General features: G+C 37.9%; 1 protein-coding gene across 7 annotated transcripts in view; it reads left to right on the forward strand.

The window, feature by feature from the left end:
• ZNF536 (zinc finger protein 536) overlaps positions 1-22,500 on the forward strand; it is a 328,996-nt gene that overhangs the window by 49,013 nt on the left and 257,483 nt on the right. For 6 of the 7 annotated variants that reach the window (XM_021408611.1, XM_021408610.1, XM_021408614.1 and 3 more), the window contains 2 exons: positions 3,040-3,119; positions 14,981-15,051. The gene's annotated coding sequence lies outside the window, so the exon portion shown is untranslated. Of the gene's footprint in view, positions 1-3,024; positions 3,120-14,980; positions 15,052-22,500 lie in introns of all 7 variants that reach the window. The other variant, XM_021408612.1, reaches the window with a different exon arrangement.

Genomic DNA, 22,500 nt, shown 5'->3' on the forward strand with positions numbered 1-22,500 from the left:
CTTCTGGTCCCCGACTCAGTGATGGGGTGAGAGATTGCTTTCTCCCTTTCCTGTCTATACTTCATTTAAAGTAATGAACTACCTACATTTCTTTAAGAATGTGCAAAAATGGTGTGCTTTTACCCTGACTGTGCCTTGCTAGCACTTTTATTTTGCCACCCTCTCTCTGCAGGCCTGTGGGTTCCTTCATGGGGCAGGGACGAGGATGGTAGGAATGTTGGCATGTCACTGTGATAAATTGGTCTGTAGGGGCTCAAGAGGCCATGTTTAATGCCACCAAGTGTATTAGACACTAGTAAACTGGCCCCATTTGACCTAAGTGGAACTATCTTAATTTGTTTTCATGCAGCTTGCTGCCTGTACCTTTAAAATATCTCCTTTACATAGTCAGTGTCAAATGTGTTAGAATAATATTAGCACAGGTAAGTAAAATATCTTTTATAAGGCTTTAAATCATTTCTGCTGCAGTTTAATGTGTAAAGCTACAGATTTTCCCAATTTGTTCATAAGGTTATGTATCACAGACCTTAAATCATTTAAGGTTTTAAACCTGAGGGGTTCACTCACAGTCATGAACTGGAAAGCAGATTGCGAGAGACATTGACATGCTGATCAATGACATGAAGCCTCCAAACAAATCAGTACAGGACTTTAAGAGATGAAGCCTTACTGTGTTCTGTCTGTCATCAGAATTTATAAAGCATCTTAGTGAAAGCCCCTTGAGAATCATTCTTAGAATTTTGCAAGTCATGAGCGTGTATGTAAAATCTGAATTTTTTAAATCACAAGTAGCCTTGTAATAGCATAGCAAAAATGTAGTTTACAATGTCGGCGTAGGAGTACTAAGAACCTGTTTAGTGAGATAACATCTTTTCCAAACCCAACAGCTTATTATCTTCTTTGTTTCTATTTCTTGGCTTTCTTACTTTGACTGAGCTGCAAGTAAACACTAAAAAGGTGTATCTTAAGGTTTTAAGATGTCAACAACAGCAGAAATTCCAGACAAACAAGCTGTCACTGTTTTTAGACACTGTGAAGCTGAAAGATGTTGGATGGGACCTGTGTTTATATATAGCAGACCAGGAATTTGCTTTTTCTGTGTCCAAATACTGTAACCAAAATTCACTTATTTGAATTCTAAAAGGATATGGGCTTGTATAAATGGGACCCGAATCCTGTCCAGATATGATTTTGCATTTGAGAAAAGGAAATCTCATGACAGGGTTTTGTCTTAACCATTTCTCAAACGTTTTCATTCCCTCCAGCCAGCACCTAGGGCTTGGCGTGGCTGTCCTCTGCCTTGCTCCAGCTGTTGCTGGGAGCCCCCTGAGAAGTGGGGTGCCCAGCAGTCAGGGTTTGCACTTACTCAGTGCCCACTGAGGTCAGTGCAGTCAGATATGTAATGGGAAGCTGGCCTTTGCCATTTGGGGCTTTTAATTTGACTACAAAACTAGAGGCAATTGGCATGTAAGAGACAACCAGGCATGAGGAGAGAGCAAAAAAGAAACGTGTTCCTACGCGTGAGAAACAGTGGTGATGGCAAACCAGATGTCTGTTGAATTTTTGGCAGTCAACTGTGGAAATGTGAGTTATAAAGGAGGGGTTTGAAGCTTTTACTGGGGTAATTCTCCTATGCAAGAGCAGTTATGTGGCAGAATTATCGCTTGGAAAATATTTCAAAGGGTGTGATAAAGGCTCGATCTACAAGTGAGGGGGAAGGTGCGGGGATCAGGAAACACTGTGGACCACTGAGATGAAAATAATAGTGTGGGCTTGGTGTGGTGGGCAAGCTAAGGAGTGAGAAGAGGTGGTGGCACGGACAAAGAAGGATATTTTGGATAAGTGTTTTGCTTTGGATGTAGTCAGGACAAGGATGCATGGAAGCGTTTTATCAGTGTTGCGCTAGTGCAGGATTGCTTAGCAGGGAACTCCAAATGTGCAGAACTATTTAATATTGTTTTGGTCATGGATAGGAGCCCTCAGAGTTGTTTTTTGTCCTTCAAGTCAACAAATGGCATTGCCTAACAGTGTGATCCTGTCAGTGCATCCTGAACTCAACCAGACACAATAAATGGCCAAGCTCTTGGCTTCCCACAGCTGGTGAGGATGCAGATGTGTGCACTGAGGACTGCAGGTGGCGGTGGGGGCTCGGCCGTGGGGCCAGCACCTCCCCAGTAGCTGTATGCAGGAGGTGAAGCCCAGTGGCCATGCTGCTTGAACTCAGGCCTCCGAGCCAGAGCCAGCTGTATGAAATAGTTTGATGTAGATGTACAAAGTGTATTCTTTGGAAATGACCTTTAATTTCATTTGTTAGACACACACTGGAACAAACATAGTTAGAATTCTCAGTCATAAATTCTTCAGATTATAGCTTCAGTCCAGTGAACTTTATTTTGCTCTAAGAACATCCTTTGTTTTTGTTTCTGTTTTGCTTACTAATGTAATGGCCCTAAATTCACTACTGACAAATATCTTGGAAGTATTCTGGCTTGGCTTTTACTGCTGGCTCTTATCTCTTTTAAGTGGGGTTTATTAGATGAGATCATCTACAAAGGACTTACTTCTGTTATAAAATGGAATTAAGAAAAAAAGTAAAAATACAGTTAGTAGCTGTTCTCTTTTTGCTCCATTCGAAAGATTAGAATATCAATGTCAAAGAGAATAACTGGGTTTCTGGAGTATGCTATGCAACTTTTGTTTTATCCTGTTTTGTCCTCTTTTGCTGCACTGTCTAGGGGAAAGGATCAGAAGAATTTCATTCTGTTCCTTGGCATTATCGTGAGGAGAGGTTTTCCCTCTCAAAACAATCCAGAACTGAAAGAACTTTTCAGTTCCCAAAATGAAATGGCCACCAAACAAGCACATTATGAAGGCTTAAAAAATAAAAGGTGTTAATCCCATTAATATTCTGATTCTCAATACTCTCTGCTGCTCTGTAGATTGTCTGCTTGAGGTGGCATTGTAATATTTTAGCATAAATGTCTGAATCAAACGTTGAGTTTTGACATATTAAATTTCTCACAGGTTTTATTTTTACAGTTGCGACCTTCAGTACCTATCCTGTGTCTTTTAAGAATTTCCTCAGCCAGGGAACAGATTCGTTCGTTTAAGAGTAACTGGTAAGAAAACTTACTTGTTATCATAACATTTCCTTCTGCTTATGCATCTGAATTTTTAGGTTTTTTTTTCCATATTAAAAAGTGCATAAACATTAGGTACCTAAATTAGGTTTTAAAATCTGTTCTCACATGGTTTTGTTTTGTTTTTTTTTTTCTTTACATCTTCAAAACTATTATGTTTCTGTCTTCAGGAAAACTCTTTATTGTAGTTCGTTTGGGTGTCATTAGCTATAAATAGATTTTTGAAGGAAAAAATCTGCTTGGTAAAAACATGAACATTCATCTTATACAGTTGATATCTAATAATTGTATTAGAGATGAATCATCATTTATTACTTTATCATCAGACTGATGATTTAAATAAAAATATCCATGACACTTGTGATTAAATTCATTTTATCACTTTTTCATGTTTTTTCCAGAAGTTCAATAGAATATCTCATGCATATTATTAAGAATCATATTCTGTTGTATATTAGCATGAGGAGAACACCCATGAAAATCAGTGGGTGGAGGGGTGTACTACATTGTATATATGATTTTCCTCTGAGCTATTCCTGTGCAGTAGAAGAAGAGCTTCTGTAAAGTCTGAGAAACCAGATTGGTGTGGAAATCAGTGTGAAATCAGAATTGGGTTATTTGGCCCTCAGTTTGAATGAAAAGCCTAGCTTCCTAGGAAATAACCAATAATTAATTCTACATTCCACACATGTTAATTGATTCTTAAATCAAAATTTCTGATAGCTTCTGCTTCTAAATCAAATTCTTATGTTATTTCTTTATTACAATTGTTATACTGGATTGTCCACTCATTTTATATCATGTGAATCAGTGGAAACTGTGATTCAGGGGAACAGTGCTGATTTATAGTGTATGTAAGTGAGGAGATATTCAGGCATACTGAAGCTTCAGTACTGCAAATGCATAAGCAGGTATTGAATTACTGATGCTAATGGAATTACTCACGTGAGTAAAGTTAAGCATGGATGTAAGCATTTTCAGGATTGATGTCTGTACTTAGGAATTTATATCATTTAAGAATACAGCTCACAATTTTTAAAACTTACTAATTGAATGTGGGCTACTGGATCTTATTCTAGACAATTGACTCGACCAGAATTACAGTGACTTGATTGTAGAACAATTCCCTCAGCTGCAGGGAAGATATGTGGATTTTTAAATCTGTAAATAAGAATTCAGTCTGCCCAATTCACTTCACTGATCCCTACTAATATAGGGAAATACTGGACAGAGTAAAGGAGAAGCAAAGAACTGGACAATTAGTAATACAAATGTTTTCAATCAAATAGTTAAATAGCTCAGCAAAGATGTGGTTCATTTTGTAATAGCGTTTGGAATCCAAATAAAACCATCTGAGAGATGTGCTGTTTGTTGTGATGTTAGCGCAGAGAACAAAACTCTGATGGATCTCGAATTTCAGGGAGGTGTCACAAAGCCATTATAGTTTCTAAAGAAATAAAACAAAATAAACACCACAAAATCCAAAGACAAAATTCCAAACCCGCAAGCCTAAAATACGCCTGCAGAAGCTCATACTTTGTTCTGATTAGCAAAGCTTACCTTTCTCTTGACCATACCCCATAGAGGTCATCGTGTAAACTATTTAAATTGATAGTAATATTATGCACCACAAAATTAATTTTATATTGTATACAGTTTTTATTGTGACTTTATCTTGTTTCAAAAGTGCTTACTTTCTGATTTTGTGGATATTACTGACTGGATTACTTTTATTTTGGTTTTTACACAACAGTTATATTAGAAATTTGCTGTTTTATTCTTACCTTCTTAGTAAAAATCCTTTTATCACACAATGGGTAATTTATATCCATTACCAGCCCTTTCAATCCTTTTCAGTGGTGCTGTCAGTGCCTTTGGCACAGTAATGATTAATGTGATCTAATAATAGTGTGCCATTATATTACCTTAGTAAAACATGTACCAACATCCTATTCAGATCTACCAAATTCATAGCTTCCTATAATATTTTTGTTGAAAGACAGGATTACTATTTTTCAAAGCTGGTTTTTTTTTTTTTGCCTTTAACATATTTAATGAAATTCACAATTCTTTGCCATGGTAATCTTTGTGCGTGTATTTGTGTATTTGGGCTTGATGGGTGAATTTTATATCGTTCTGCATTATTATGATTTGTTAGGCAAATTGTTTGACACGTAAAAAGAGATGTGCATTACATTGTTTTGTTTTGTTAAGGGTGTATTTTAAGCATTCAGTACCTTCTGATTATTCTCCTATATTTATCTTAGGGGGTATATTTAGATTGCAATGCACAAGAATAAGCATTTGGGCTAAAATATGTTTTTCTGTATTCTAACCCAGATAGTGCCACATCCTACAGGAGGCAAGGTCGACGCTGCTCTGCCCAGCAGTACCACTTTCTGTTACAGTGCCTTTGCTGTGGTGCTCTCTGTTCAGTGTTTCCTTAATTCAGTGCCAACAGAAGCATGCAGAATGGTGCCCAACTGTGAGTTGGAAACTGGGATCGTGCAGTGCTATGTCTGTTGTTTTCAATCCACAATATATGTGTTCAAAAACATGTACCATGTACTTGAGATTCGGGCAGGCATAGCATTGCTTGACCCCAAACTCCAGTGGTCAGGTAGTACCAGTTCCCCCAGGAGAGGCGGAACTATCCAGAGGGTGCATTTTTTTGCACCATGAAATGGAGTGTTATTGGGGTTGCCTATGTATGATGGCTTTCTGGTCTTTTCACTTCCATACCAGTGCAGTGTGCGTTTGCTGCTGCTGTTCTTCCTCAGAGCACGTGTTCCTCAGACCCCTGCAAGACAAGGGACTTGAGTCATGGCCCTCTTTTTTCAGTCGTGATTATTGAGTTCGTCTGTTTGATACTGCTCCTGATCAGCGTGGCTGAGGAGTTTGGATAACACTGCATCTTTGCAAAGCATCTTAAATCTTTATCACCTAAAGATGTCATTATTGTAGTCAGGGAGTCACATACTTAGCACTGTCTGAGTAAAATCAAAATGAAATGGCATGTCCACATCTTTACTCTACTTGTGATGTTCTGTTAAATGCATACTCTTACAGTTTCATCATATCACAGTAAATAATGAATGAGAAAAATATTTTAATCTTGTCAATATCAGCAATGTCTAAAAACAAGGAAAGTGTGTGTATGCATTTATGTGGATTCCTTATTTGATTTAGGCTAAGCGATTCAGCTGTAACATGATTTGAAATATGCAATCAATGTAAACGAAGAAAAATATTTTGAATGCAGCGTGTAAACCATGTGGTTCCTTAGACATATTTTTAGGAAAAGAAAAAAAGATGATGATTGTCATGCCGTATAACAATAATGCTACTGGAAATATATGCAGCAGCTTTATTTTCTGTCACGGTGAAGACAATCTTAAGCCTTGGTCATTTAAATCAAAGACATTCTCATCTCTTCTGTGTAGCTGATCCTTCATGACATAACAAGAAATGAGGGGGATAAGGGGCAATAAGGCTTGAAATCTTGGCTTAACATTGTATTCCAAATGTTTAAAGCAAGTTCAAAAAGATACTTCCCTGGTTTTAGTAGTAAATATTTATTAAACAGAAAAACCTTTCATGAAGTACTCTCCAAAATGAGTTTACTAATGGAGCTATAATTCGTTAAAGATCTAGAAGGGTTGTAACAGTCTTGAGTTAGAGATGCCTTAGGTTGCCCTGTGAGTCATGGGACTGTCTGCTGTGCAGACTGCTTTATATCCTGCTGCTTTATTACTTGTGGATCCTGCAGGTGTGTGAACCAGAGAACCAAGCTGGACTGCATACAGGCAGTTTTCTTTTTTTTTTTTTTAACTAAGAATAGAATAGTCAGTCTCCCTCATCTCTTTACATGCAACCTCAAATAGATGTAGTTGAGTGCAGAATCGACTCTGCCGTAGTCTGAAGCATTTTCAAAGCTATTTCTTCTGTTGTTCCTTTCAGTGGGAGATTGTATAAAGTGCATGAGGCACTGGCTTCCATGTGGAAATTTTATGCCTGTTTCTTCAGTAAAGTAGTATTAGAAGTCAGTGAACTGGCCAGTGAGGGATTACTTCATCTGCACATCTTTCCATCTTCATTCTGCTGGGATAGAGGCTCTTACATGTTGTCTCTGGGAATATGACTGGCTAGGAAGAGGGAGAAGAAGGTCCTGGTGCAGCTGCATGAGCTGTAAAACAGGGTGATTACAATTCCCTGCCCTTGCTTTGGTTCCTGTCTGTATAACACACCTGTGTAGACTAGTGTGGCTCTGAAAGGAATGCCTTCCAGTATGCAGAAAAATAAAATAAATTCCTGATTTTGGAAGATAGAAAAGCACAAGAGGAAATTATCTTTTTTTTTTTTTTTTTTTTTAAGTCTAACTATGTCTCCTTTGAGGCCATCAGATCAATGAGTAGAAGTGGTGACTGATAATTCTTGGGTTATATCACTAGCCACTGAATTACTCTGACTTTAGTAATGAAACATAAATGTTCTTTTGGTTCCCCAGTGGGCATAATACCATTTACCTGTCTCAAGAATGCTTTGTAATTTAATTAACACTTGGAGTGCTCTTTGAGATCCTTAGCTGAAAGCAGGCGAAAGGAGTCAATTGTTGCAGAAATCCCAATTTATCCCCCTTTAAAAAAAAATACATTTTTCCTTGAATTTTTCATACCTCAGATAATACCTGATAGGGGTTTGGGGCTTTGTTCTTACTGGTCCTTAGAGTCACTTATTGTTAGTGATTTGCATAGGCGCAGTATAGGTATTACGTTTTGTTCAATGGAGTATTTTGGTGGCTCATAAATTACCAGTCTTGAGGAGAGAACTTGAGTTCTGCTAGAAAAGTTCTACGTTATTCTTTAACAGATACTTCTTATTGTTTTGGAGGAAATATTTCCAAATTTTTAGTTGTGCGCTGTATGTAATAGCTTCCTTCTAGTTTTGTCAAGTATGTTGGTATCTTGCTGACAAATAACATGTGACTGTACTATTGTAACCACAGCTATTCAACAGTCGGATAATTACCACGTCCTGTTGTGGCCAGATCGCTGACCACTGACCAAACCAACTATTTCCTTTGTACAGACAATCCCCATCTATAAGTATGCACCAATCTACCTTTGGACTGATTCAAATATTGTATTGTGCACACACTTCTGTTTGAATATACGCATTTGTAAGCCAGTAGTTAAGAGGGCAGTTCAGAGGGAGATTTGATTTTTTTGCATTCTCCTCTAACCTCCGGTGGAGGACTTCATTAAGAGAAGCAGGAACACCTGCAGCAAGCAAGCTGCAACGTCAGTTCATCCACATTTTCAGTCTTGTTTTGCAAACAGCCAGAAATCTCTTAGAATCATAAACCCCACCCCTTTGCTCCCAGGTACCTAATTCATTCTCATGTTTTTCCTTAGCAGCTTCATGCATTCATCTGGGGTTAGCTGCGTACCACTCAACTTTCTTTTTGAGACTATGGAAACATAGCACATTTACCTGGATACAGCTAGGCTCAATTTAAGCTTCTCTGGAAAAACATACATGTTCACACGTTTTCCCCCTTTTTAATCTACTTTCTGCCACTGAAAGGAGTTTAAACAGTCTTTCAGATAAGCAAATAATCTTAACAAGCATCTTATAGCTAGCAAAAATGTTGCACACCTGTTTGTACATAGCCTTGATGAAACATCTCAAAGTTATGCTAAGCAAGCCTGCCATTCCCTTCTGGTATTAAATATGCCATTATCTTGAAGTTTTAAGTTGTGCTATTTGTGTAATAGCACATAATAGCACCTACAAGGGAGTTTATATCCTATTCTATTCTTCATCTCCTCCAGCAGTTGTTTCCAAGAACCTCTTTGGCCTTGCTTTGATAATTTAAATAGACAGTCTGCTGCATCTGTGAATGAAAGAGGGCTGTCTGCCTCTCAGCTTTCTTGGAGATTGAGGAAGGCCAGTATGGCTCAAGCGACCTGCCACTTCTTTTCAAATATTTTTCAGAAAATACATTCGATTAATAGCATTTGTAACATTTTTTTTTTTTTTGACTCCACACCTGACTTTCTGCCTTCCTTTATTTTTATGTTTTATTTTATACCAGATCTTACCTCAAAGTATTTGTGGGGAAAATGAAGTGGGAGATGCCCATGAAGTTCGTACTTCTGCACAGATGCAGGGACAGGTAGTAATGCCAGGAAAAAGTGTAAATGTGCAGCAGCGATATTGCCACTTGTCCCTGTACGAAGGACTTTAGAATAGTTCTGTCGGAAGGGACCTACGAAGACAGAGTGTGACTGCCTGACCACTTCAGGATAGTTTGCTTTGAGAAGAGGTGAAAATGGACAACTTCTAATGCTCAGTTGAAAAGCAATACGCTTACCTTCCTTTATCCCTCATGATTCCTCCAGAATATTACATTTTTGCTGAAAGTGTGGCTGCATTAAAAATAGAGCCCATCTTAACGCTCTGAATAATGATCTCAAGTGTTGCTTTGAACGGACGTTGTCCTGTGCTAAGCGCTGGAGGAAAATTCTTGTGTTGCTTTGTTTTTCCTGTGGGTAACTGCGCATTGCATAGTTGACCAAATATGCCAAGGCTATGGAAAAAGAGAAAATGGCAAGATGACTATTTCCCAAAAACAGTAAACACACATTGCAGCCTGGGTTCTTATTTGAGAATGCACGATTTTACTTTTTGAATAACTACTGTATTTTAACAATAGGCATCAAGTGGTTGCTATGTGATACACAACAGTGTTTTTCATGAACTTTTGGCTGCTGAATAAGCCCGGCAAATATGGGTTCTTACCCTTTTAGTTTTCTGGGTCAATTCATTTTGCACAAAGGAGAGAATGATAATTTGAGTTGTAGGCAGAGAATGTTTTCTTCACATGGCAGGAAAGATGAAAGCTGTTTTTATTTGATTTCTTTTTAAATTAAAAATTATAATTCTTTATAGAGTTACAAATAATTATCTTATTACTAAAGGCATCCTGTAAGCTTGTTACAGAGTATCTCTGTAAATTAATTGCGCTTTTAGTCACTGCAGACTAAAAGTGGGGGGCAAGAAGGGGAAAAATTAGGAATATAAGCACATTTACAACATATATATGTGTGGAAAAAAATAGTGATTTGATTACCCCAGAATTAAAGACCTAGGCAAAAGGTTTTTGTCTGCTGGGTGGTGCTGGTCAATTACAGACCATATCAAGGTGTTTTTTGAGCTGCTTTTTTCCTCTCTAAATGCTCAGCCCTTTCCTTCTTGTAGGTTGAGAGGACCATGTCTATCATATTTAGTTGGCCTCCTGATGAGGCACCATATTGGGGCTGCTTTTATGATCTTATCTGCTGTTCGTCTGTTGTTGGAATCCCATTGAGCAGGGTTTCTGAGAATGGGTCTGTGCATATAAAACCTGTGTGAGAGCAGGGACTGGCACCCTGAGATGCCAGGAGGGGCAGCTGAGGTGGCAGGAGAGCAGTCAGATGCCAGTGGGTGGGTACACCACTACTGCACGGGGTTATTGGCAGCTTACGTGGGAGGAGGAGGAAGACTCCAGAAGCAGGGATGAAGGAGGGGGGTTGAGAACAGGGGCAAGAAAAACATTTGAGTTATCCAGGGGGAGAGAGAGGTATTATCTATGGCTATGCAAAGATAAATGTGAATGTATATAAGGTTTTTTTTTTTTCTTAATGCTAAGGATCTATTTTACTTAGCTTCAGAAATAAACATGCTCGCAGGGAAGTTTAGGAAGACTTTGGTGTAGAAAGGCAGGAGAGAGGGTATTTGGTTGTGAGGCAAATGAAAGTGAGAAGAATGGTTTTGGGGAAGGTTAATTGTATTGAAAGATGAAGTTTGGGGCAGGGTGAGCACGGAGCTCTAAGTTAAGGATTCAAGGCCCACAGAGGTAGGATGGGCAGAAGGCCATTGTGTTCTTCTGCTAGGCATTTCTCAGCTGAGACCCATCCTATTCTGCACTGGGTATACAGGAGTCCAAATTCATGTAAATCATCTACATGGTAAATTCAGCAAGGCCATTTCTGCTCAGTTATTGAGTCAAAGATTCCGAGTCTTTATCAACAGGCAAAGCATGTGTTTTAGCTTTCTTAGAGCATTTCCTTACAGAGAGAAATCAAGGAAGTTTCAATATATTCCAGGTAATGGAGTCCAGACAATCTTCAGAAAATTCTGTGTCTCCTCAGTGACCCTTTCAAAAGCGGCTGTTGCCTCTTTTGGTTAGGTTCGTTCCAAATGCAGCTTTGAGGTAAACACCTTTTCTCTTCTGTATCAAAAACTGCACTATTTTCCCCACCCCACCTCCCAAAAAGCTATGGTAACAGTGATTGCTTGCTCAAGAGAAAAAAATCTTTCACATATATAGATATATATTCTATTCCTTAGAAATTTCATTTGAAGCATTTATCATTGGGATGATTTTCCCTCTCAAAGTCATATCAGACACAAAGCTATCTTCAGGGCTATTTCTTCTAGTTCACTGGACAGCTGTTCTGCCTGAAAAGAAAGAAAAGATCATGTATCAGTCAAAGTCTTCAGGAGAAACCATATGCTCTTTGATAGGAAAATCCTGACTCTGAGTTCTTGATCTTCTGACTCCTGGTTTTTTGATCTGGAGAAAACTGAGAGTTTAATATTGATCTATTTTGCGAGAATATCTGTTGATTTGTTTTATTTTTGGTGTTTCTTTTGTGTATCTTGATACCTGGAGGCTGTTACGAACTCATCTTCACTGGTGGCACACTGATTTCTACCTCTGACTTGATCAATCTTCATCTGAATGGCACTATAGGCAGAAATTAGTGCTACTTAGCAGAAGAAAGGCTCTTATTGTCACTTAGCTTTGCTGGTGCTGAACTAGTGATTTCCAGTGGAAAGGAACTAAGGGTTTGAAGGACATGCCCAAGCTGCAGCCTTCTTAACTAATGCAGATGTCTGCATTTACTCACCGTTCTGCATTTCTCCAACTTTATTGTGCTGAAATAACTAACAGGTAGTAAATTCCTCTTTTTTGTTAATTAATTTATTGCTAATCATGCATTTACTGTAGTCTGTGATGCTAATTTTAAGAAGGTTTGAAGTACATTAACAATTCCTTGTTTTTTAAAAAAAAAACAAACAGAGTACTTTATTTGCTTCACTAAATGTGTATATACAGCAACACAATTGTATTGAGTCTGTATCCTTTCATCTGCCAGTATGGGGTGAGACACAAGTGAACAGAGATGCTATGCTTTTAGCAGGGATTACCTTCCAGGATGGAAACTGCATCTCTGATAGAGGGTTTTTGGCTGCATTGAATGTCAGAGGATGTTTACACAGTATGGAGCAGCATGGTACAGGTAGACTGGAACCAAGCTGAAGTCTGTTTGGAGATGCAGTAGCTCAGGGGAGCTTTAAAGCAAACTTAGACTTTTTTTTTTTTTTTGGTGAACAAAAACTAACAAACAAAAAACCAACAAAAAACCCAACCAAAGCTCCCTATATTTTTGTATCCGCCTCTTGGTGCCCTGCAAAGACGTTGTTAGGAGTTTGTTGCATGTTTCTGCTACGTTAGAAGTTGATGGTATTTTCAGATACTGCCTAGTACTACATGGGGCTCAGCAATGTACAGATGTGCTAAATTTGACATAGACACTTGGTGAAACAGACCCTTCCTTCTCCAAGCTGGTAGATGTTGACTTGCATAAGGCTTTGCAAGGGCTGGTTTGACTGGATGTGGGACTGCAAGAAAACTTAAAGCGTGATGCAGATAATTACGCAGTGAAAAGGAGGCATGAGAAAGAGATGATGTGACACTATGATTGCAGTAAATTCTTGTATTCACGCATACTTAAGGTTGTCCTGATGCAAAATTTCCTGAAGAAAAGGAATATGTTGATTTTAGCAGATCTTGGATCATATCACTTGCCGTATTGGATCAGAATGTTGGGCCATCGGGTGCCGTTGGTTATGACCAGGACCAGAAGATTTAGAGGAAGAGACAAGAAACCTGTGATCAGTCACTGCAGGATAAGCTTTGCTTAAAGATGTTGTAATTATAAGCGGGACACATGACCACAGTGTACAACTTGATAGTTCCAAACCAAGGAGAAGCAGTGGAGATGATTTAATTCTCTTTTGCTTTGAAATAGAGGAAGATCAGTTTTATTTAATCAATAGACTTTAGGGTTTGATGTATGGATGAAAACTTAGAATCAGTGAAATAATATTTCTGGTTAAGTACTTCTCATCAGGAACTTGTTTGACCTGTGGGCTGCTTCATTTTTTAAACTCAGATGTCTCTATTACAGAGCTTGGAAAGATTGTTAGAGTGCCAGCATCGAGAGTGTGTGTGCCTTAATACGGATGCATCTTGTAGGAAAAAAGATAAACCTTTTTCTTTGTACACAGACACAGACATGATTTATCAAACATATTGTATTACTCTGTCTTTACAGTAAAATGTACAGTGGATGTGAATTACTCTATCTGTGTAGGATTAGAAACTCTGATGTTCTGTCCTGTATTTGAGAAGAGGATTACTCTATAGATAATGTGTAGATAACGTACTTTTAGTGAAGCGCTGCAGCTTTAGGACAACCGAATCAACCTCCTTGAGGTAAAAGGAAAAGGAATTGATATGGAACAACATAGTATAGTTGACCACACATAGGAATTTAGAGATGTAATCAAAACGTATCACTGTAAGTTTGTTGACTAATCATTTTTTCAGTCATCGTAAAGTGATCGTCTGATTTAAAAAAAAAAAAAAATCCATTGTAAATGCTGAGTACCTTGAAATTCACCAATTTTATTGCTTGTATGATTGGCAGCATTAAATGCCAGCAGCTCATTTAAATATGAAACATCTGTACGTTATTATTTAGGGATTTTTTCATCTGTTGATTTTAGAAATGAGGATTTTATGAGTCCTTGTGTACACAGTTGTGTATTACTTATATACAAAAACAGTCAGCTATGAAAGATCAGTCCTAAAGTATCCCATGTATAGTTTTGTCATTAAGGTACCAAGTGAACAGTATGTCAAGTGATACAGCATACATTGCATTTGGTTTTAGGTGTGGCAGCAACAACTACGATTTCATAACAGTGGGAGTAACATGACAGTTCAAAAGCGCACTGAGAAGATCTGTTTTCTATACACAGCAATGTAAATTCTTAAAATAACAATGTAATTTCTACATTTCTTGCTGGATATCAGGGTAATCCAATTTAGAACAATTTATTCTCAACGGGTAAAAATAGAAGATACATCACTGTGGTGCATGTACAATACATTAATTTTTATGAGTGAGTTATGAAGATGTGCAACTCAGGACCTAGGATAAACATCATCTTCCTTGATTAATCCATTTTGCTATGACACGTGTGTCATTTTTATTATCCTTAAAAAAAAAAAAAAAGCACAACGCCCAAACAACAACAAAAAAAACCCATCAAAACTCAACAACAGCAACCAAATCTGTCCCTTTAATATATCAAAATCCAGTATTATAGATAGATGTCTGTAGTTGTATATGGTTTTTGAAGCGTCACGTGCAGAACTACTGTGAACTTTTTTTCTCTTCTGGGTCATCTTTCAGCCAGGATTCTCCTTTCTACCCCCAGATTCCCAGGAAAATGCAGTGTAGTTGTTGAAAGGGTAGGAAGCTCTTAATTTCTAGATGAATGTTGGCAAAATGTCTGCTTTTGGCCCCACTGTAGCTGCGGCTTGGGAAGTTATTCTCTTTGGCTTTGTGCGTGGGTGGGTGTCACATTTAACTGCAGAGTTTTATTTACAGACAGGGATGAATATTACTCTTGTAATTATAAATATTTTGCATTTACAGTAAAGAATCTGCAAGAGCTTCCATCATCCGTCACTAAAAGAATTAAACCTCGCTGCACTCCAGCTAGCTAGGTAAGTTGCATTAGCCCTACAGATCAGAGTAGCTGTGATGTAGGAAGGTGGGGTGGGCATTTCCTAAGACCTGCCACTGACAGACCTGTCATTGGCTCATCTTGGAATAGATGCCAGGTCTCTCACTTCCCATTCCCTGACTTATCGTCAACACAGTGCATCTATTTGATTACATAATGGGGGAATTACTTTTCTGAAATGTTGCGTTTCATCTCGTATTTATGTGGCGGAGCTGGGTGCAGAAACAATTACTTGCAACTTGCCTACTAAACTATATCAGAATTTCCTTATATGAAACCTCTTCAGTTTCTATGAATGCATGCTTTGTGTGCCCAAGAGCAACTGATCTTTAAGATATCTATGTGAATACATTTTAATATGATTTTACAATGTTAAGCTATCAGTCACAATCTGTCATTTCTGAAATCTGATACTAATAGAATTTAGTATTTATCGTTTTACATTGGAATAAGCATAGGCATAAAACAATATAAAACAAAACAATGAAAAAATCAAATTAGAGATAATTGTATATTGAAGACATTAAATTTAATATAAATTAGCACAATAAAAGAATATGTTTTTCTGCTATCTCAGCATTAGAAAATTAGAAGAATTGCACTGTTTTTCTCCATATGTCTGTGTCACCAGGTTGTTATTTCTTTTGTTTAGTCATATAATAGGATGTGTTGAGACATATTATCCTCAACTTGTGTAACAGCCTACAAATACTGATTGCAGTTTGAGCTTGTTATGGAAAAGTATTGCCCTGTGGATTGAGAAAATGACCAACAGTGGACTATAATCTATGAAGCTGAGAGTAAAATTGCCAACTAGAGGTCATTTTTCAAACCAAGGGGCAATAGTTTTCTACTATAAACTGAATATTACAGTCAGTATATGTTTTATTAAACCATTTCAGAAACTTGGGAGCAGTTTCATTTAAACTTCTTGCTTGATGCGGCTCAGAGAACAGGCCCAGGGCAGCTCACAAAAGAGGCCTGGCATAGTATTTATAATAAATATTCTGTATACTCAGTAATTATGAAGGCTTTAATGGTGAATGGCTGTATCCTGCCACCATTCTTTATCCTTAGCAGCAATCGGAGTCATTAAGATTTATGTATAAAAATCGGTGCAGGCCACTGTTTCTCACTGTAATACTATGATAAACTCGGGCTGGGCTACGAAGGAAAGCCAGTCATGGCCTTTTCTTTCTAAAAGATTAAAAACAAAAGACCTTTTCGTTTCTCCATACCATTCCACTGTTTTTCTTTCATACGCAAGTATGACAATGGATCTTTTCATTGTCTCTTATACGGGGGTGATTGCCTTATGTTTTGGTCAATAAGAGGGTTTCCATTCCAGAATAATAGAAGTAACAATAACATGCATGGACAAAGCAAAGCCTTTATCCTCCTCCTTTAACACACCTTGCACATCCATGAAGAATTCTGCCATCCCATGACTTGGGAACAGAGATGCTTCCTGCAGCCATTGCTCAGAAAGACTTTTACTGTTAGCGGATTGTCAGCACAACATCCTTGGTGGACTTCATGTTTCAGAAAGTCACCAAACGTTCTAGCCTCTCTGCAAAACAGGGGGCAGGGGCCAGAGAGGAATGAGAACGAGACCATAGGCAGAATAGAGCTAAATACCATCTTTCATCTTTTTCTTGAGAATCCCTAATATGAAAGACTTCAATATTTAGAGTTCCTTATGTGACTTCTCCTGCTGAGCCTGTTCTGCAAGCTTTGGTGTCAACTTGTCTATCTTGCAGTATTTCTAAACTTCTGTTTTGGGACAGAGTTGTCAGGTTGACCTTGCTTTTGTGGCATAAGTGTGTCATAGTCCTGTACTACTACATTGTCGACAGTAAACATACCTAAGTTAGTGCATACCTAAGTTGCAAGTTCAGTGGTTGCGATTATGCAAATAGTGCATTCACATAACCATAATTAGAAATTTCTGTCTGCACTTGCCAGATTAATACACAGTTACAGCTGTAGCATGGGCAAATGAGGTGCAAAGATTTTTTTTTTCTGTGCCGTTGTGTTTAAAAACCAGACCTTACATCCATATGTGTGTATATATTACACAGACACACACATAATTTTCTAATGGTCATAATTTTTAAAGTCTACATAAAACTTCACCACCTGAGCAAGGGTGATGGATTAGGATAATAAAAAGTGGAACAGGAAAAGACCTGTTCTACATCTAGTCCATCTTCTGGATATTTTAGGATTGTTCCCTACAGGGTATTTGCTAATGCTATGTCCAGAGTAGGCTTAAATGTCCCAAGCATTGAGGTTCCCACTAAAGTTTCACAGGTGTAATTCAACGGATATTTTCCTGACACTTTTATTTTCAAGTCACCAGTTCACTGCATTATGTTGGTCATAACTTTGAGGACTTTTCCAGTGTTTCTCTCCTTGGTGCTTCCACACTTCCAAATATTTGTAAAATGTTGCCATAAATTACTTGGGTATTGACTGTGCCCTTTTCTCTCTTCCTCTAGCTAATACTCTAGTACCAGACAGATTGCATTTTTTTTCCCCAAAAAAACTTTCTTGCAGACCAAAATACTGGGCCAGGTGAAGGTGATGCTACTAATTTACTGCTGCATATATTATGTAGTATATACAAACACTCTCTCTATACGATTATAATCTGTGTTCATTGCTAGGAGGATGTTGTTTAGAGGTCTGTCTGATTGTATCGGGCACTGTACAAACATATAATTAATCTCATTTTAAGAAATGCTCAGCTCCAAGTTGAGTGTAGAAATATAAGGTTATTAGTTTCTAGAATGTTTTTATTATGCACTTTCTAGTTTGATTGACAACTATTACTATTTTAAGATGACAGAACTAAAACTTATGCTGCTAGATAGCATCAAATATACTGTATGCTAAGTAAACAGAAGTATGTGAGCAGGATAATATTTATTGTATGGTTATATAGCAACTCAGTAAGAGACTAGAGGGGAGTTATTCTCCAAGAAGGATATTTGATATTTTGCACTCTTTAGAAATACGAACATTTTAGAAATGCAAACATAGAACTGAACTTTGCACCCTGTTTCTTCAGGGAAGCATGCAGGTTGGTTGGCGGTCCTGTCAGGAGTCTTCTCAAAAACTTCCTTCCATGCTTTGTGTTCTTCCCTTCTCTGAGTCTCTGTGAAGGAGAGAGAGGAATAGGAGAAGATGCCTCCAATATGAATTTTATAACTCTTCTACTTTTCTGTTTGATGGTTTGAGAGTAGAGCCTTGGATCAAAATGTGTAGCAAACACTGCATAGGCAGTCCTTGTCCCAGAGAGCCTGGCCGTCCAGGCAGATGAAGGGCCGGAGGGGAGGGAGGCACAGTCAGGAGAAGTGTTGTGGGGTGCAGAAGGAGAGGGATGGAGCCACTGCTGCCAAGTCAGGGGGCAGTTTTTCAGCTGGCACAAAAAAATCAATAATAATTTTAACCGAGTAAACACTAATTTTGTATCCAGAACAAAAAGAATAGTTAGTATGAAGAATGTGTAAATTTCCCGTGTATTTCTAGTGAATATTTAATATAATGCAATTAGAGGCTGGGTAAGAATTATACGGCTTTTAAAAACCAACAAATAAATGGACTCCTGTTTTCATGATATGATTCACCCATCTAAAATTACTTCTGAAATTTGAGTTAAAAAGCGTGATCTGGAATGCTCAAAACCTGCCTCAGAATGTTGTGCTTGGGCTCAGCGTGCATCACCTGGCTTCAGGGTGGGACACCAGAGGTGTGCATCTTGTAAAACACCATATAAATAGTGCAGCCTAAGTTAGAGTGGCATTAATTAAGAACTAGGAAGACTTCTTTAATAATAACTGTTTTCCAACAAGGTATGCAGCTTAGTGTTGCAGAATGTTTGTCAGGCACAGAGTATATTAGGCAGAAGTACCTGGTTTACCTGATGTAAACTCCTATATCTGAGAGGAATACAGCTGTGTTAATCTGGTGTTCTGCTTGGGCTAATTTATCTTAATTTAGATTTACCCTGACTATTCCAATGCAGTACCATGTGAACCTATCTTTAGTAGAAGAAATTCTAACAAGAAACTCTTCAAATCATTCTTAATGCAGGATTTTGTCAATTCATAACCAAGAATAACTGCTTGTGTCCTTTGCACAGCATCACTGCAAGTAGCTGTAAAATCACAAAATAATATCATTAGACAATTGGTTTTGGCAAACTCGGATTAACTGGGTAAGAGAAGGAGAATCAGTGGGGTTGATACAGATCACTGTTATTTACTCGCTTGGGTAAATTAATTTTTCCAGTCATTAAGACAAAAAGTACCCCAAGTATGGGGTGTTTTTTTTCCCTTTTCCCTCAGCATGCCTTTACATACAGTACCTGACTCATAATGGGGCTGCTACGCAGTGCTTCTAAATAGTTGCAGTTTCAAACAAATTACAATATTTAAACACAAAAAGTATTAAAAAAAATAAAAAAGTAGGTAGAAATTATTATGAACTTGTCTGATCGTGTTCACTATTTATTCCTAAAGTATAATGCATCATACTCTATTGTTGGAAAGTTCTCTTTCGGACTAAAATATCCTCTTCTCTCTTAAGTAGTTGACTGCTGCAGCACCCTTTGCATTTGCTTCAGCTTTTTGTTATATATGACAGTGCCTTTCGTATTGACTTGTGCTTGGCACCAGGCTGATGCCATTAAAAAAATACCAGTCTTAAAAACGCTTGTTTTCAAATCTTGATTGGTGAGTGTGCTGATGGTGCTCATGGAAGTACGATTTGCAAATAGTAGTTCTTGTCAATCACAGCGATGTGCCGTTGTGTCTTACGTACTTATGAGTAAGTTGTTACCAATCCTGTTACCTATTTCAAAGCCCTTCTCATCCATCTGTGACGTTCAAGTTCCTCTCTTTTGGTCAACAATTTTCACATCTCTGAGTGATGCATCTAATGACCAGGCTCACTTTGAGGGCACAGTGCCATGTTGTGATGGAATAAAGCGTCATGATGTGTTAGATAAGCAAGTCAGTCAGCATGAGAAGAACAAAAACTTGGTATGGTGGAAAAGAAAATGGAGAGGAAGAGCTGTGCTGTTCAAGAAAGCAGCTTCTAATAGGCTATATATGAAGAAATGTCATCTGCGTCATTTTCATATGGGTTGAGAGTAGTTTTATGGGATCTGTGATCGCACTACATGCTCCTTATGCCCTTCAGGTAATCTTTCTGGATTTTGCAGCCATGTTTCCCATGAAGCCCTCTAAAATATTCCAGTAGACTGCCCATTGTACGTTATAATCCTTTATTCTCAGATTCAGGAAGAACTGTCTCAGATGTTACTCAAAAGCACCTCACCTACAGTCTTGCATCATTAGGGTCAGGGTTTAAATGCCAGTATGGTTTCCATTTGAGCATCTTTGTCTCCCAGAAGTTCAATTCTGCCCTCAAATGCTTGCTTAGGAATGCCATTGGTATTCAAAAGGAGCTACAAATGCATCAGAGATCAGATGGAAAATATGTATATAACGTATCTATGTATTGCACGTGGCAGCTAGGCATAGTAATGGAGTAACGCTTTAATATATACAGTTTATTTATTATACAGTCAAGTGGGGAAAAAAGTGGATGTTTCTATTTATCAGTTCTTTTTTGTCTGGGGTGTTTCTATCTTTGACTGATACAAATATTTTGGAATCTAAACATATCTCCACAATACTGTTGTGTCTTTGTTCTGGATTTCTTTCATCTTAACTTATCAACACAGTATATGAGCCATTTTATCCTACAGTGTGATCATCATCCTAGTGTGTATTTGCTCATTAATGTCACGTTAAGATCTAAAGAAATACGAAAGTAGAAGTGAAATTTCTTTTTTTGTTGTTTGTACTAATTTATTTTATACTAATAATAATGAAATAGGAAATCTACAGTACTGTAGCTTTGAAATAATAATAATAAGAGTATACACACTTCCCCCAACTGCGGTACTACTTCCAGGCTTACACTGGTTTGAATATTAGTATTCAAACATGACCTTAAAGCAAAATCTTTGAACAAGTTTCTCTCATTTTAAGGGTAAATAATTGTTTTGTTTTTTATTTTAATAATTATAATATCCTAATGCCTTAAAAACATATGTGTATACAATGCTCATTTTAACCTCTGTATTTTTTAACTGAATTGATTCATTTTTTTAACTCATTGCATAACTTCCTAATAATCAGCGAGGTCTGTTTTTTATATATCCAATATTCACAGGAAAGGGATTTTGAAAAGAGAAAGTAGCAATGGATAAATGTAAGACAATTATTTCTTTTGAAAACTGCTCATGATTGCAAACTGGATGTGCTTTTGTTAAATATGACCTTTTTCCCACAGAGTTTCCCGAGAAGTATTTCAAGTTAATTTGTATATTTAAAACAAACAAACAATCCCTAACTAACACAACTTTCTGGTGTTAAACTAAAAGCTGCAGTTTTCCTGGAAGGATGCAGACTGAAGACAGAGAGGGGTGTGTGGGTGTGTCAGGGAGACCATAATTTACGCGTTAGGGTTTGGGTGTTTTGGCTGACTTAAGGTGTTGAAAATTCTCACAGTTGGAGCTCGCATCTCTCCACTGCCTACACAGGGAGCCAGAAGTGGGACAGCCCTGGTCATGTGAAGCAAAAGATGTCCAAGTGACAGCACGGAGTCAGTTATTAGGGCTGCGTTACGAGATGAGCGAGGCCAACCCATACCGGGTCCTATGCGGAGTGGTGGGGCTCTCATCCTTGTCCTGAGAACGAGCACTTGGGGATGTTTCCCATTTATCAGGCCCTGATGTGCTAGGGGAACTCGAAGCGTGCGATGTTTTGGGGAGGGCGATCACAGGTTAAAGCAGTTCTATGGACCGCTCTCATTCACAGCTGCTATTATATCTGATCAGTTCAAGCATCCCGCCTCATACTCTGCTTGATTTGTATTCCTCAACATCTTTTTTCCTTTCGTGGGGACAGGTCATCACCCACAAACTCATTTAAAAGAATGATATATATATATTTTTCATGGTGAAAGTTTTTAATTTGAGAGACCAGTTTCCCAGCTATATTGTATAGTTTTTTGGAATTTTTCAGGGGAAGCAATGCAAATGTTTTGATGGAGTTGAAATGCCTGTTTTACACGTGATGTTTTTAGATCATTATGCTACACTGTAATACAACATATAAAAATACAAATGACAGAATTTAAGGAAAGCGTTTTGACCTCTCCAAGGTAAATGTTCCCATACTGCAATGTCAATTTTGGGCTGTTTTGGGTAGGAACCAAATTTTCTGTGGAAGGTTTTCTTTTTAACTGATCTACCTATGGTAATGAGTTTAGCAGTGCTGGCTCTTTCATTTCAGTCCTTCCTGAGAATTGCCGTCTCTGTCTCTACTTGTTGCTTTCTTTGCTTTATTAT

Source organism: Numida meleagris, chromosome 10 (assembly GCF_002078875.1).
Source record: "Numida meleagris isolate 19003 breed g44 Domestic line chromosome 10, NumMel1.0, whole genome shotgun sequence".
NCBI lineage: Eukaryota > Metazoa > Chordata > Aves > Galliformes > Numididae > Numida > Numida meleagris.